We start from the raw sequence: 16,000 nt of genomic DNA, 5'->3' as shown, positions 1-16,000 counted from the left end.
CTGGGGGCACAGGGCAGCTCAGGCCTTGCTGGTGGTGGTGGGCTGGGGGCCCCAGGGCAGCTCAGGCCTGGCTGGTGGTGGTGGGCTGGGGGCACAGGGCAGCTCAGGCCTGGCTGGTGGTGGTGGGCTGGGGGCACAGGGCAGCTCAGGCCTGGCTGGTGGTGGTGGGCTGGGGGCACAGGGCAGCTCAGGCCTGGCTGGTGGTGGTGGGCTGGGGGCACAGGGCAGCTCAGGCCTGGCTGGTGGTGGTGGGCTGGGGGCACAGGGCAGCTCAGGCCTGGCTGGTGGTGGTGGGCTGGGGGCACAGGGCAGCTCAGGTCTGGCTAGTGGTGTGGTGGGCTGGGGGCCCCAGGGCAGCTCAGGCCTGGCTGGTGGTGGTGGGCTGGGGGCACAGGGCAGCTCAGGCCTGGCTGGTGGTGGTGGGCTGGGGGCACAGGGCAGCTCAGGCCTGGCTGGTGGTGGTGGGCTGGGGGCCCCAGGGCAGCGCAGGCCTGGCTGGTGGTGGTGGTGGGCTGGGGGCCCCAGGGCAGATCAGACCTGGTTGGTGGTGGTGAGTTGGGGGCCCCAGGGCAGCTCAGGCCTGGCTGGAGGTGGTGGGCTGAAGGCTCAAGTCTGGCCAGTGGTGTGGTGGGCTGGGGGCTCAAGTCTGGCCAGTGGTGTGGTGGGCTGGGGGCCCCAGGGCAGCTCAGACCTGGCTAGTGCCAGGCTGCCAGCATCAAATGCAAAAAACAAAACAAAACAAAAATCACTCAAGTTGGCCTGGCTGCCCAGTGCCACCCACCTTGAGTCCTCCAGTTTCCCCCTGCGGCAGTCCTCGGATGTATGTGCGCGCTGGCTGGCAGTCACTCTCTGCTCTGGTGGTGTCCAGCTGCAGAGTCCCCACACTGTGAGCACTGCAGTGCTGTGCTGGCTGACCTGGCTGCTTAACGGCCGTCGGAGCAGCAGCCTCTCTGAAGATGGGCGGGCGAGGCGAGGTGAGGCAAGCGCGCTGCACACTGCGTGCGGTGCGTGTCACGTGACAGACGTCGTCACATGACACAAACTTATGGCAGGAACGTTCCTTGCAGGCCGCTCTGTGCCTGCGTGGCTGCGCTTCTGGTGGGGCGGGGTTAAGTCACTCCGATTTGAGTGACAGCCAGGCCAGCCCTCCTCCAGTCCTCCTCCTTCCTTGAACTTGCGGCGGCTGCGGCCCGCAGGGGGGCTTTAGTGGGGGCTGATTGGTTGACAGCTGGGGCTGAAGCCTGGGTAAGCCCCAGTGTAGCGCCGCCACTGCTTTAGGGGCTAATTGGACCATGCCTTGTAAGGGTTTTTCGCCTTCCTCTGGATCAACAGGGATATGTGAGGGAGCAGGCTGGTGTTGTACCTTATACTGGTTGAACTCGATGGACGTATGTCTTTTTTCAACCAAAATAACTATGTAACTATGTAACCATTGTAAAAGATTTGATACTTACCTGGGGCTTCCTCCAGCCCCACAAGCACCGCTGAGTCCCTCGTAATCTTCCCGCGTGCCTCCATTCAGTTGCAATCAGTTCTGGTAACTGGCTCAGCCCTGCCAGTTGGGCTCTTCTACGCATGCACGCAAGAGCCGCACATGTGCAAAAGAGACGACTGGCGTGACTGAGACAGATTACAGGAACCGCTAGCAGAAGAACGGAGGCACTCGGGAAGACTGCGAGGAACTCAGCAGTACTTTTGGGGCTGGAGGAAGCCCCAGTTAAGTATTAAATCTTTTACGATGGTCGTCTCTGCTACACTTTAAAAGTGACTAGGTGTCCACAATTTAACCAACCCCCACACATTAGGTATATGCGTTGGGGGGGAGGTTTAAGCGGAACTGTAGATTCCTAATAAACACACTGTTACACTTACTTGGGGCTTCTCCAAGCCCCCAGCAGCCATCTTGTCCCGCGCCGCTCCTCAACAAGCCTCCGTTCTCCCGCCGCCAGCTACTTTCGGTTTTGCCTCCGGGCCACTGCAAAAGCGGGGAACGCGAAGAAAGGATATGCTTGGCCAGAGCTGCGCTGGCATCGACTTACAAGTCGAGGTACGAGACCGAGCGGTGGCGGGGGAGCGGAGACTCGTTGAGGAGCGGCGCGGGACAAGACAGCTGCTGGGGGCTTGGGGAAGCCCCAGGTAAGTGAAACACTGTTTATTTTAAATCTACAGTTCCGCTTTAAGGGCACTGTGCATTACTGAGAGCGCATCTAGTCTGATGGGGTGGGCATTGAGTATAAGATGGGCTTGTTTAACAATGCGGGAAAGGGGTGGAGGTGTCTGGCCCACTCACTGCTACCTGGCCTGGACACCCAGGGCTTCCCTCAGAGTCAGAAGTCACCCACTGCCTTTATGTGGGGTGTGAATTGACAGTCACTCAGGTGATGACAAAAAAAAAAGCAATTTATTATGGTAATCCGAGAGTGCAGATGACTGGTGATAGCTCTCTTCACAATTAGGGAGAAAAGAGAGCTGTCACCAGTCACCTGCGCTCTCAGATTATCCTGTGTGACCACCAGCCCCTCTCTCAGTGGGTGAAAGTTTTCTCACCTCTCCTCTGGGAACTTCCACAGCTTCTCCGCCCTCAGCCAAGCCCAGGACATGTTTATGTTATCGCATCTCGTGGAATGCAGGCAGCCCAGAGCCAGCAGCAGCAATTATTCCTCTGGATAGCTTGCCTGTTTCCCGTGCTCTCAACACTGGCACTGCTAATTACAGGCAGCAGTATCTTCAGCTACAGTGGCTCTACACATGGATGGGGCGGAGTCATGTCTGCGACTCAGTGTGACCAGGGCAGCAGCAGAAAACAACAGCCAGCCCAGGCCGGTGGACGCTGCACATGAGGTTTTCAATCTGGCTGACAGCCTGTGACACAGGCGGATGGCAGGGTTTAGAACGGCCGAGGGCGAGCAGCCGTGTATACATTATTCACAGTGCACACTGTGCACGTGGTGGTGACTGCACCATCGCCACCGGCCCTTAATAATTGAAGGAGAGGCGGCCCGGGGGGAGATTGGCCCCCTTCCCCCCAGGCCAGTCCGCCCCTGGGTGGGTGCCCCAGTAGTTAGCTAGGCATAGGTAGGTGTTCCCGTATAGGTAGGTGGGTGCCCCAGTAGTTAGCTAGGCATAGGTAGGTGTTCCCGTATAGGTAGGTGGGTGCCCCAGTAGTTAGCTAGGCATAGGTAGGTGTCCCCGTATAGGTATGTGGGTGCCCCAGTAGTTAGCTAGGCATAGGTAGGTGTTTCCGTATAGGCAGGTGGGTGCCCCAGTAGTTAACTAGGCATAGGTAGGTGTTCCCGTATAGGCAGGTGGGTGCCCCAGTAGTAAGCTAGGCATAGGTAGGTGTTCCCGTATAGGCAGGTGGGTGCCCCAGTAGTTAGCCAGGCATAGGTAGGTGTTCCTGTATAGGCAGGTGGGTGCCCCAGTAGTTAGCCAGGCATAGGTAGGTGTTCCTGTATAGGCAGGTGGGTGCCCCAGTAGTTAGCTAGGCATAGGTAGGTGTTCCCGTATAGGCAGGTGGGTGCCCCAGTAGTTAGCTAGGCATAGGTAGGTGTTCCCGTATAGGCAGGTGGGTGCCCCAGTAGTTAGCCAGGCATAGGTAGGTGTTCCTGTATAGGCAGGTGGGTGCCCCAGTAGTTAGCTAGGCATAGGTAGGTGTTCCCGTATAGGCAGGTGGGTGCCCCAGTAGTTAGCCAGGCATAGGTAGGTGTTCCCGTATAGGCAGGTGGGTGCCCCAGTAGTTAGCCAGGCATAGGTAGGTGTTCCTGTATAGGCAGGTGGGTGCCCCAGTAGTTAGCTAGGCATAGGTAGGTGTTCCCGTATAGGCAGGTGGGTGCCCCAGTAGTTAGCTAGGCATAGGTAGGTGTTCCCGTATAGGCAGGTGGGTGCCCCAGTAGTTAGCCAGGCATAGGTAGGTGTTCCTGTATAGGCAGGTGGGTGCCCCAGTAGTTAGCTAGGCATAGGTAGGTGTTCCCGTATAGGCAGGTGGGTGCCCCAGTAGTTAGCTATGCATAGGTAGGTCTTCCCGTATAGGTAGGTGGGTGCCCCAGTAGTTAGCTAGGCATAGGTAGGTGTCCCAGTGTAGATAGTTAGACAGGGCCTGGCACAGTATAGCGATTACCAAGGTCCAGCTGCAACAGATAGGGCTGTATAATGCAGTGTCAGTGGGCAACACCACAACAAAAAATAGATCACAAGAACAAGATTAGCTCTCAAAAGAGCTGTTGTGGGGTGCTATTTTAGCAATAAGAATCAGCAAGCAGCAAGCTAACAAGCCTACAAGAGCCTAACTAATCTTTCCCTATGAGAGAGTCTACAGCAGCTGTCCCTTCTCTATTTACTGCAGGCACATGAGTGAGTCCAAAGCCTGACGCTCCCTGATTTTTATAAGGGGGGAGTGGCTCCAGGAGAGAGTGTAGCCTGATTGGCTACAATGTGCCTGCTGACTGTGATGTAGAGAGTCAAAGTTGACCCTAATGGTGCATTATGGGGGTGAACCGAACTTCCGCAAAAGTTCAAGGTTTTCCGCAAAAGCAAACCACCGGAAGTTTGCCGGGAACCGTTCGCCGGCGAACCGTTCGGGCCATCTCTAGTTAGTGTGAGGAAATCAGAAACAGATCTACAGTATCTTGTTACTAAAAAGACTTATTTTGCTTTGCACGATTATGGAATTGAACCATTCAGGTGTATGTGAAACTACTTAGCCATCTCATCAATTTCACCTCTGATACTCTGACCATACCTGAAATAGTTTGCAATATGAAACGTTGTGGAACATCCAAGTTCTTCTTAACCCCATCGATGAAGCATACAACAAAATTCAAAAATAATATCAATGCCATTCCTTCCAGTTAAGCCACAGCATGCACAATGAGCAGATCCCTGTACATAACATGACAATCTAGTTCAGGTCTTAAGTTTACTTTTAGAGTGGCAGAAAGGAGTAAATTAACTTAAACACAAGATCCACAGGAAAAAAAAAAAAGAATAATTAGCCTTTATAAATGGAATGGTTTATTTTCTTTCCAATAGACTCAAGACAAAGTTAGTGGAACTCTCCCAAAATGGAAGAAAAATAAACAGGACATACTTCTACCACTTACTCCTGGCCATTGACAATTGTAGCATTTTAGAGTTTGCAATCTTATTGCCTGCACTTTGTGTGAGACAATAAATGTGGATGTCTCTAACTGACTGCTATGTATACACAGGGGCACAGCTAAGGTTTTTGTGGCCCTAAGCAGCCCATAAGTTGATCCCCCCAAGGGAGCGGCCTGTGAAAAGTGGGTATGGCCCTGGTACTGAAGACAGAGTCTCACAAAGCTTGTCGTGGAGAAAAATGGGTGTGACCATGACATGATGTGGGTGAAGCTACATGATGTAGGTGGTGCCCCAGTATAGGTAGTCTGGTATAGGTGGTGCCCCAGTATAGGTAGCCAGGTATGGGTGGTGCTCCAGTATAGATAGCCAGGTATGGGTGTGCCAAAGTATAGGTAGTCAGGTATGAGTGGTGCCCCAGTATAGGTAGCCAGGTATAGGTGATGCCCCAGTATAGGTAGCCAGGTATGGGTGTGCCAAAGTATAGGTAGTCAGGTATGAGTGGTTCCCCAGTATAGGTAGCCAGGTATGAATGGTGCGCCAGCATAGGCACGCACATGCACACCCACACAAAATTTGGTAATCAATAAATTTCCAATTTAATTTTGGACAGTTTCATGCTTGAACAGATAACTGGGAAAAAAACTGTACTGTAAAGTTTCAATAAGGAGGTGAAGAGGACAGTGAAGGTTAATTAATGTCCACATATTTGTACTTGAGTAGTACAAAATTAGCCATTTTGTGGTTCAATCGATTCTGAGTCAGATGTTTTCTGAAAATGGATTAAGATAAAGTGGTGCACGTTGGTGGTGCAATGATGGAATGGGGAAGTAATTGATTGATTGCCAATCTAGCTACTGTGGAATTGTATATTGCTAGCTTTATATCTGTTACTGCTCAAGCAAATTATACTCTTACACTTTCTGTCTCCCAAAGTGATAATCAGAAATCATGATGATGAATGCCTCAGTTGTCTCAAATTAAAGGAAACAAGAGGTGAAAATAAACTGATAAGATAAACCATTGTATGTAGTCTCCTCCTCCTAAAAAGGCCTTTATTAGATATTACAAAGTTTTATTTTATATTTAACTCTATTTATTAAGTTTTTACTTGTTTCATTGTCTAAGCTTAATGACATATTCATTGAGTATGCCAATGCTAAAATCTATGAACTATTGACCCTTTTTATCAGTGCCATGAAATATGCTTGCACTTTATAAATCAAAATAATCAAAAAGAATAATCAAAATAATAATAATAATAACAATTTCTTTCCTGCTCTCAGGGGGCATTTACTGCCTGGAAAGTGTTTTATGGCTGAAATTCCTCATTAGTGAGGGTTATACTGTAGTCCAACCCCAGTCCAACCTGCACAGAAAGAATTTCACAGGAAGTACACACACTCTTATTACAGCAAGCAGCACTTCCTGTTTTCTGACTGACTAGTGGGGTTTTCCCAGAACATTAATGGTTCCATAAAAAGGATTGAGAAGAAATAAAGGGCAATGATAGTCACAAGGGAGAGGTTATCTTGTTATCTTGATTTCCCCCCTCCCCCTTTTCTGTCCACCAACAGAGCTTTCTTTTGGTGGGCTGTGATCGCTCCCCCAATGTTATTTTTGTTTTATAAATATGTATTTATTTTTTATTAATAAATATGTCTATTTTTTAATATTTTTTTTATACCTCCCTCTCTCCCCCCACCAGCCAATCAGCGCACTTGGCTGTCATAGGCTTCAGCCTATGAGAGTGGATCAGAGCTGGGACAAGGTCCTCCTGCACTCAAGGCGGAGAAACCAAAGTGCGCCCCTCCATCCCTCCCACCCCAGGGCCCCCAAACCCATTCAACACCCTAATCTCTAGTTATCTTTCTTGCAGTCACTGCCATGCACCCCCTTTTTTATCTCTGCTTCAAACACAATAGGGGAATGATAGCTGAGTGAGTTGTCCGCCTCCTCCTACACTGGACCCTGAGGCTGGAGCCTCTCTCGCCTCTGCCTCAGCCCGGCCCTGCAGCAGATCGCTGTAGTGCCTCCCAGGGGGACAGCCGTGTCACACGGCTGTCCCCAGTACAGTGCTGCCATAGATCGCAGCACTGTACATAGTAAATAGACGGTGGTTTTGCTATCTCCTCGCCGCTGGGAGACTGATGGTGGAGCAGATCACTGCTTAAATGCTTATAGACTTGAGAAAAGTGTGATAATATCATCATACAATCATATATGGCCATTTCCACATATTTAGGAAAAGGAGCACAGAACGCTATCTCCTTTATTTGCTTACTAATTACTTTCTATGAGTACGTCTGATAATTTTCTCGCCAGCATTGATTCAGTGAGGAGCAAATAAACATTCGAAAGACATCAGAGCAATCTCATGTTATTCTTTAATGTTTCAGAGGGAAAAAAAATGTATCATGTTATCACTGAAATATTTTAGTAAAAAGTCCATGGATGCACTCTAATAAAATTTTGAAATGCAAAATGATGGCATTATGGGCCTGATGCACTATCCAGCAGTGATATTGCTTTGCAAAGACAGCACACGGTCATATTACTGGTGCTACCGCCAGCAGTGTACCATGAGTCCTGCTATTAGATTGAGCCAGGGTACTCAAGAGGGGGTGGAAATCCGCTCACAAACCTCCGTCCACCGACAGTGCAGGAAACTGGGTTGCTTGGACCCCAAGTACAAATTTGTAGGAAGTGAGTTCCGCACGATGTAGGTAGAGTCGAAATACCTTTATTGTATCAAACACATGACAGGCTAAAATCCATCACCACACGCTGACATGTTTCGGGCGTTACACGCCCTTAATCATAGCATGCTATGATTAAGGGCGTGTAACGCCCGAAACATGTCAGCGTGTGGTGATGGATTTTAGCCTGTCATGTGTTTGATACAATAAAGGTATTTCGACTCTACCTACATCGTGCGGAACTCACTTCCTACAAAAGGGTACTCAAGAAATGCAAGCAATGCTACAGTAATGCGTGTTACTAATGCACATTACCGCAGCAAAGCTCATGTTACTCGAGTACTGTGGGTCATGCTAATAGTGTAACTAATGGTAAACTGTTGGCGATAATACTGGTAATGCTGTTGTGTGCAGTTTCCGCGATGCAGTTTTACCACTGGTTAATGTATTAGTCCAAATGTACTTTATGAAATGCTTTTTAAAGATGTTTTGAGCAGCTACTGCTACTTTATGCACTTGTTTTTGTCAGGTAATGGGCTGCAGATTAAAAAGAACAGACAACTGGCCCTGGCATACTAATATCTGCATCTTAAGTGTATGTGAATAGTCCAGGGCAGCAGTGAATAAAGACGTACTCCCTAGACAAACCAGAAAGATCATGTTAAAGTGGAGTTTAAAGGGCAACTGAAGTAGGGAGAATATGGAGCCTGCTATATTTATTTCCTTTTAAACAATACCAGTTGTCTGGCAGTCCTGCTGGTCTATTTGGCTGCAGTAGTGTCTAAATTACACCAGAAAAAAGCATGCAACTAATCTTGTCAGATCTGACACTAATGTCAGAAACACCTCATCTGTTGCATGCTCGTTCAGAGTCTATGGCTAAAAGTATTAGAGGCAGAGGAGCAGCAGGATAGCCAGGCAACTGGTTTTGCTTAAAAGGAAATAAAAATGACGGCCACCATATACCTCTTACTACAGTTGTCCTTTAAGTTTAAGTGTCGGTTAGTGCAGCTATGTTTTCTAAACACTTATCAGATGGCCTTTGCTTAATGCACTTTATTGAAGAGTATGTTTCTCTCCCAGACATACATTTGCAGCTGTTCCAGTTATATAAAAGTCTCAACTAAACAGGTTCAAATGACACCGAAACAAGGAAGCACAAGCAATTGTCCGAGGCACCTTTTCAAACAAGTACACTCAACAACAGCTATCTGCCAGGTACATAGCATACAAATAGCATGACAGTGGATAACATTCTACTTTAAATTGTGATCTCCACAGTAACCCATTTCTGGGGTCATGGCAAAACAATTTGCTCTGCCTCTACATAATCATAGGTTGTTGTAAACGCTGCATTGGGGTTCATTGTAACAGAATAGCAGAATCACAGAATGTAAGAGAGAAACTTCCATATATAACAAGACCAGTATAAAACTGTATTTATTTTTTGAATAGCAAACATTACACTTAAAGAGGAACTCCAGTGAAAATAATTTAATAAAAAAAAGTGCTTCATTTTTACCATAATTATGTATAAATGATTTAGTCAGTGTTTGCCCATTGTAAAATCTTTCCTCTCCCAGATTCACATTCTGACATGTATTACATGGTGACATTGTTACTGTGGGCAAGTTATGTAGCTGTTTCTAGCTGCTCTGGCTGTTACAGACAGCTCTAAACAGCCATTTCCTGTCTGTGAACATTGTTACATTGTGGCAGTTTGCCCAGAGTACCGTACGGTACCAGAGCCTCTTGTGGGAGGGGTTTCAGCACAAAATTAGTCACACAGCGCCCCCTGATGGTCTGTTTGTGAAAATCATTCTATTTCTCATGTAAAAGGGGGTATCAGCTACTGATTGGGATAAAGTTCAATTCTTGGTTGGAGTTTCTCTTTAAAGAGGAGCTGTCAGCCATACTATCTCAAAAAACAAAAACACATATATAAGTAGATAAATACTTGCTCTACTTACATAACATATACATTGTACTGTCCACGTTTTGATCTTAGTGATTTTTCTACAGTAAAAAAAGAGAAAATTCTTCTTAGCCTTTCCCATTTTAAGTGTGGCTGTTTTGAATCCAATCCTGATGTCATTTCCTCCCTTATTCTCCTCTGCCTGATTGTGTATGTATTGCCCACTCTCCACTATAAAAAGTGCATTGTCTCAGCATGAGAAATATTGGCTAATCAGAGCGGAACAGAGGTGTGGGAGGGGAAAACAGAAGGCCAATCAGGCTGCATTAGTTAAGTCTGATGTAGAGAAGCAATAAAGGACAATCCAGCATGCCCTGCAACTTCCTTTTTGCGTATCAAATTTTGTGTGCACCAAATAAGAGTCAGGTAAACTGGGGAATGATTATTTATTAACAAGAAAAGTACTAGTGCTTTTAACTTTTGGATTGCTTGGTTAGCATTCATATTACTTGTTTACCAGATAAAAATAAAGACTTTATTTTTGATTTTATGCCTGACAGTTACAATTTTAGGGAGAAGTGTCATTGGACTGATCATTTAATAGGAATAACCATTTGCAATTTAGGCTTTGAAATCTATGTCTTCCAAAAGTTATTAGCAGCACTATCTTTTTAAACTCTCTTTCTAGTCAAGTTACTTACTCACCTAGTAATAATAAAAATTGCATAAATAGCTGCCTTAGGGACTCGTAATTATTGACCGGACACAAAAAAAACCCCAAATCAGAAAAAAATACTCCCTTATTTCCAAATAATATATTGTCGCCATACATTGTACTAGTAACTGTGAGAAAACGCGGAAGAGCCACCGCAAATACTCAGAGTGAGGCGGCTGATTCCGCGTCTAGCATGACATCTGGAGTGTTTAGGCACGCATCCACTAGCGGGATGGAACGCGGAGAGACCGCCGCATGCCCAGTGGTCAGGGCGGCGGAGTCCGCGTCCGACGCAGCAGTCGGTACGCATAGGCCTACTACTGACACAGTGGCTGAGCGCGGGGAAACCGCCGCATGCTCGGTTGGCGGTGCGGCTGCCCCCGCGCTCGAACAGGCTGACACATTACAACACATGTCTGGTGTGGCTGGGACTGATAGTCCACACTGGCTCAGGAGGCAGGGCCTTTATGACAGTCAGAAGGGAGTCAGCTGACCAAGCCGTTCAGCTGAAAATTTCAGCAACTTCCATTGGTCCAGCACTTAGGGGAGGCGCTAGTGAGCGCTGGTGTATATATACTGGGTGCTGGTCATTTCTCTGGTGTCTGGCGTTGCGGTCACTACGTGGTAGCACTCAGACCTTGTCAGTATCTGTGTTATTAGATAGTTTCCAAGGTTTTGATGACCAAGGATCTCACACCTTAGTCTAGGAAGTCTGTTATTATCTGTATTATATTCTAGATCAGTTTCCAAGGTGTTGACGGCCAAGGAACTCACACCTTAGCTTAGGCATTGTTGATTATTTGTTATGACCTTCTGCTTTCCTGACCATTCTTCTGATCTCTGATTTTGTACCTTTATCATTCTGATACTCTGTTGCCAAATCTCGGCTAGTCTCTGGATTCTGCACCTGCCTCCTGTCTCTGTACCTTATCTGTCCGTGTGTTTACGACCTGGCTTGTCCGACCTCGAGAACTATCTCTCCTGTTAGGAGATAGCTCGCAGATCTGTCAGTGACACTTCTCCATTGTTGTCACTCACGTTCTGTCCTTCCCACTGTCAGTCTGACTCCTCCCCGTGGAGAGTCCAGACTACGGAAGGAACCAGTTCCCGAGCAGTATTCCTATCTGCTCTTGCACCTGTCTTCCAGGTGCGATCCTCAAAGTATTACTGTTGTACCAAAACACTCTTATCACTCAGGTGTCCAGAGGTTAGAGATATATCTGATTATCGGTGATACTGCAGATCATCAATAATCTGGTATATATCTGCATTCTCAGTGATACTGCAGATCACCGGTAATCAGATCCTCTCTGTGTTACACCGATCGTTACAGAACACCAGACCCAAAAAACAAATGGACGCACACACTGACCGTCTTGGCACACTTGCCACTTCGGTGGATAACATCAACCAAGTGCTGGGTAGTCACAAGACGATGATTGACGCCTTGTCCGGTTCTTTACAAACCCTCCAGACGGCTGTGAATGAGGTGCGATCCCCTCCTAGCACAGACATACGTATGCCTGTACCTGAGAAATTTTCTGGTCACAGATCTGACTTTCGAAATTTCAGAAGTAGAGTGTTATCATACTTTTAGTTGAGACCTAGATCTTCAGGAACTATGGCCCAAAGGGTCACATTTATTAAGACCTTGTTATCAGGCGATTCCCAAACTTGGGCATACAGTCTGCCCGCCGGAGATTTAGCTTTAACCTCGGTAGATGAATTTTTTAAAGCCATGGCGATAATTTACGACGATCCAGACATTGCCTCGACTTCTGAGCGGAAGCTCAAGATGTTACGTCAAGGCAAGAGTCCGGTCGAGGATTATGCTGCGGAATTTAGGAGGTGGTCAGTTTCAGCCAGGTGGGACACCTATGCCCTTTTAGATTGTTTTTTATCAGGGTTATCAGATGAGGTCTCAGATCTTATGTTAAGTCAGCCCGAACCTATAACTATCGATGAGGCCATTTCATCGGCTATTAGGATTGATCGCAGATTACGATATCAAAAACAGACCCGGGGTAGAAACAACATTAAAATGGTGTCCTACGCTGCGCCTCCTGTGACTCCATCTCCTCCCGCCTCACCTCCACCCGAGCCAATGCAGATTGTCCGGTCCAGATTGTCTCAAGTGGAGCAAAGACGCAGGATTTCGGAACAGTTTTGTCTTTATTGTGCAGAGGGGGGTCATAGAGTGCGAAATTGCCCTAAAAAGTTGGGAAACGCTACTGCCTAGGAGTAGTTGGGGGTAATACCCTAGGCGTACGAATCTCACCCCTAGAAGATAAACGGTTACTTCTTCCTTGTACGATTACATGGGAGAATAAATCTGAAGTCTCTGAGGCTTTTGTAGATTCCGGCTCAGCAGCTAATTTCATGGATTACGAATTTGCTAAGAGATTGGGTATCCCGCTTACCCCGGTAAAACCACCCATCCAGGTTACGGCAGTGGATGACTCCCCCCTGCAATGTAACCATCCTCTGTCTCAGACACCAGAGGTGGAAATCACTATAGGGGTACTGCATAGTGAAAAATTACAGTTTTTTGTATTACACATGTCTACCTCCACAGTCATCCTTGGCATGCCATGGCTACACCTTCACTCCCCTCAGTTTAATTGGGCCACAGGTCAGCTAACAAACTGGTCAGCCCATTGTTTCCAGCATTGTTTAGTGAAGGTGACCTTGGGTCAGACCGGGATTCGGGTGGAAGGAGTACCAGAACAATATTCCCAGTTTTTGGATGTATTTTGTCCCAAAGCTGCTGATAAGTTACCTCCACATCGCCCTTTTGATTGCCCCATGATCTCCGTTCAGGTTGTATGCCCCCTAGAGGTCATCTCTACAATTTGTCTGGGCCAGAAAAGGTGGCCATGCAAGAGTACATCCGTGAAAACTTAGCCAAAGGATTCATTCGCCCTTCCCGGTCACCTGCCAGAGCAGGTTTCTTTTTTGTTAAGAAAAAAGACAGAGGCCTTCGGCCATGCATTGATTACCGGGGTCTGAATAAGATTACAGTAAAAAATCGCTATCCATTACCCTTGATAGACGATTTATTCACGCAGGTCACAAACGCTAAGATCTTCTCGAAATTGGATTTACGGGGTGCATACAACCTGGTGCGAATCAGAAAGGGCGATGAATGGAAGACGGCCTTTAACACACCCGACAGGCATTACGAGTATCTGGTGATGCCCTTCGGGTTGTGTAACGCCCCGGCCGTCTTCCAAGAACTAATCAATGAGGTATTCAGGGAGGTGTTGGGTAAATTTGTTCTAGTATATCTAGATGATATACTTATTTTCTCAGACAACCTTTCCGAGCACAGAACTCACGTCAAGTTTGTGCTGAATGAACTAAGACTGAACATGCTTTACGCCAAACTGGAGAAATGCATTTTTGAGAAAACTTCGGTCACCTTTTTGGGGTACATAATTTCCACCTCGGGTCTTTCTATGGACCCTGCTAAGGTCTCTGCTGTGTTGGAGTGGCCCCAGCCAGTGGGCCTGAAGTCCCTTCAGAGATTTTGGGGATTTGCTAATTACTATAGAAGGTTCATAAATGGGTACTCCACAGTCATAGCACCCCTTACCAGTCTCACTAAAAAAGGGGCAGATACTAACCACTGGTCCCCTGAGGCTCGAGTTGCTTTCTCCACTTTGAAAGAGTTGTTTTGCTCTGCACCCATTCTGAGACACGTAGACACCTCTTTTCCCTTCATTGTTGAGGTAGACGCCTCAGAGGTTGGAGTAGGGGCTGTGCTGTCTCAGCGCTCTGGGTTACAGGGCAGATTTCACCCGTGCGCCTATTTCTCTCGTAGGTTTTCACCAGCAGAGAAAAACTACGATATAGGTAACAGGGAACTTCTAGCCATTAAATTGGCCTTTGAAGAGTGGCGTCATTGGCTAGAAGGGGCAGAACATACTATTACGGTTTACACAGATCACACAAATTTGGAATACATTGAGGGGGATAAGAGATTGAGCCCCCATCAGGCTCGATGGTCATTGTTTTTCTCGAGATTTAGGTTTATAATTACGTACACTCCTGGTAGTAAAAACGTTAAGGCAGACGCCCTGTCCAGATGCTTTGAGCCAGAGACAGCACAGCCCTCAGATCCTGAGATTATTATTCCACAGAAAGTTGTGTTGGCAGCCACAGAAACTTGGAAAGATTGGAGGGAAACTTTAAGCCCTTTTCAACAGGATGTTCCTGAGGGAAAGCCTCAGGGGGTTATGTTTGTACCACTGCCTTTTCGCCTTCAAATATTGCAGATGTTCCACTCGCACAAGAATGCTGGACATCCTGGGGCCTTCAGAACACAGGATCTAGTCGCTAGGTGTGCTTGGTGGCCTTCATTGGCAACAGACTGCAAGGAGTATGTAAGAGAGTGTGCAGTATGTGCAAAAAGTAAACCCTCCCGCCTGGCACCTGTGGGAACATTGCAGCCTTTGCCCACCCCGAGTGAACCGTGGACCCACTTGTCCATGGATTTTGTGGGGGAACTTCCGAAGTCTGAGGGCATGTCGGTCATTGGGGTGGTAGTTGACCGTTTCAGTAAAATGGCCCATTTTGTGCCCTTGAAAGGACTCCCCTCGGCCCAGGAACTGGCCGATCTTTTCATCATCCACGTTTTCCGACTACATGGTATTCCAGAAAACATAGTGTCAGATCGGGGAGTCCAATTTATTTCCAGATTTTGGAGGGCATTTTGTCGTCAAATGGGCATGGAACTGTCATTTTCATCGGGCTACCACCCACAGACCAATGGTCAGACTGAGCGAGTGAATCAGTCATTGGAACAATTTTTAAGATGTTATGTTGCGGATGCGCAAAATGATTGGGTCAAGTTCTTGCCATTCGCAGAATTTGCGCACAATATTTTGAAAAGCTCTTCCTCTGGGTTTTCGCCATTTCAGGTGGTTACTGGGAAGTTGCCCAAGTTCTCCCCATTGCCAGTAGCTTTCACTACGTTTCCAGCTCTGGAGGCATGGCAAAAATCATTTAAGGATAATTGGGGGATTGTAAAGTATAATTTGGAAAAAGCTTTTCAAAGTCAGAAAGGTCAAGCTGACAAGAGACGTTCTTTAGAGTGGAAGTTCCAACCAGGAGATTTGGTCTGGATGTCCACCCATCATTTGGCCCTGAAACAACCCTCGCCCAAGTTGGGTCTCAGGTTTGTGGGTCCTTTTCCAGTTACTAGGAAGATCAACAATGTTTCTTATGCTATTGATCTTCCTGCCAGCATGCATGGGGTTAGATCTTTTCATGTGTCCCTGCTTAAGCCAGCAGTCCATGTGGGTGCCACTCCTCCTCCTCCTGTGATGGTAGATGACCAACCTGAGTACGAAGTAGAAAAGATTTTAGACTCACGGTTGGTACAGAACTCAGTACAGTATCTAGTTCACTGGAAAGGGTATGGTATAGAGGAAAGAACATGGGTACCTGAATGTCGCATGCACGCGGACAAATTGAGAAAGGAATTCCACGCTTTGTATCCTGAGAAACCCGGTAGGAGTTGTCCGGAGTCCCCTCCTCAGGGGGGGGGGTACTGTGAGAAAACGCGGAAGAGCC

This window comes from Hyperolius riggenbachi, chromosome 1 (assembly GCF_040937935.1).
Source record: "Hyperolius riggenbachi isolate aHypRig1 chromosome 1, aHypRig1.pri, whole genome shotgun sequence".
NCBI classification, from domain to species: domain Eukaryota; kingdom Metazoa; phylum Chordata; class Amphibia; order Anura; family Hyperoliidae; genus Hyperolius; species Hyperolius riggenbachi.
Note: the sequence above shows the minus strand (reverse complement) of the source record.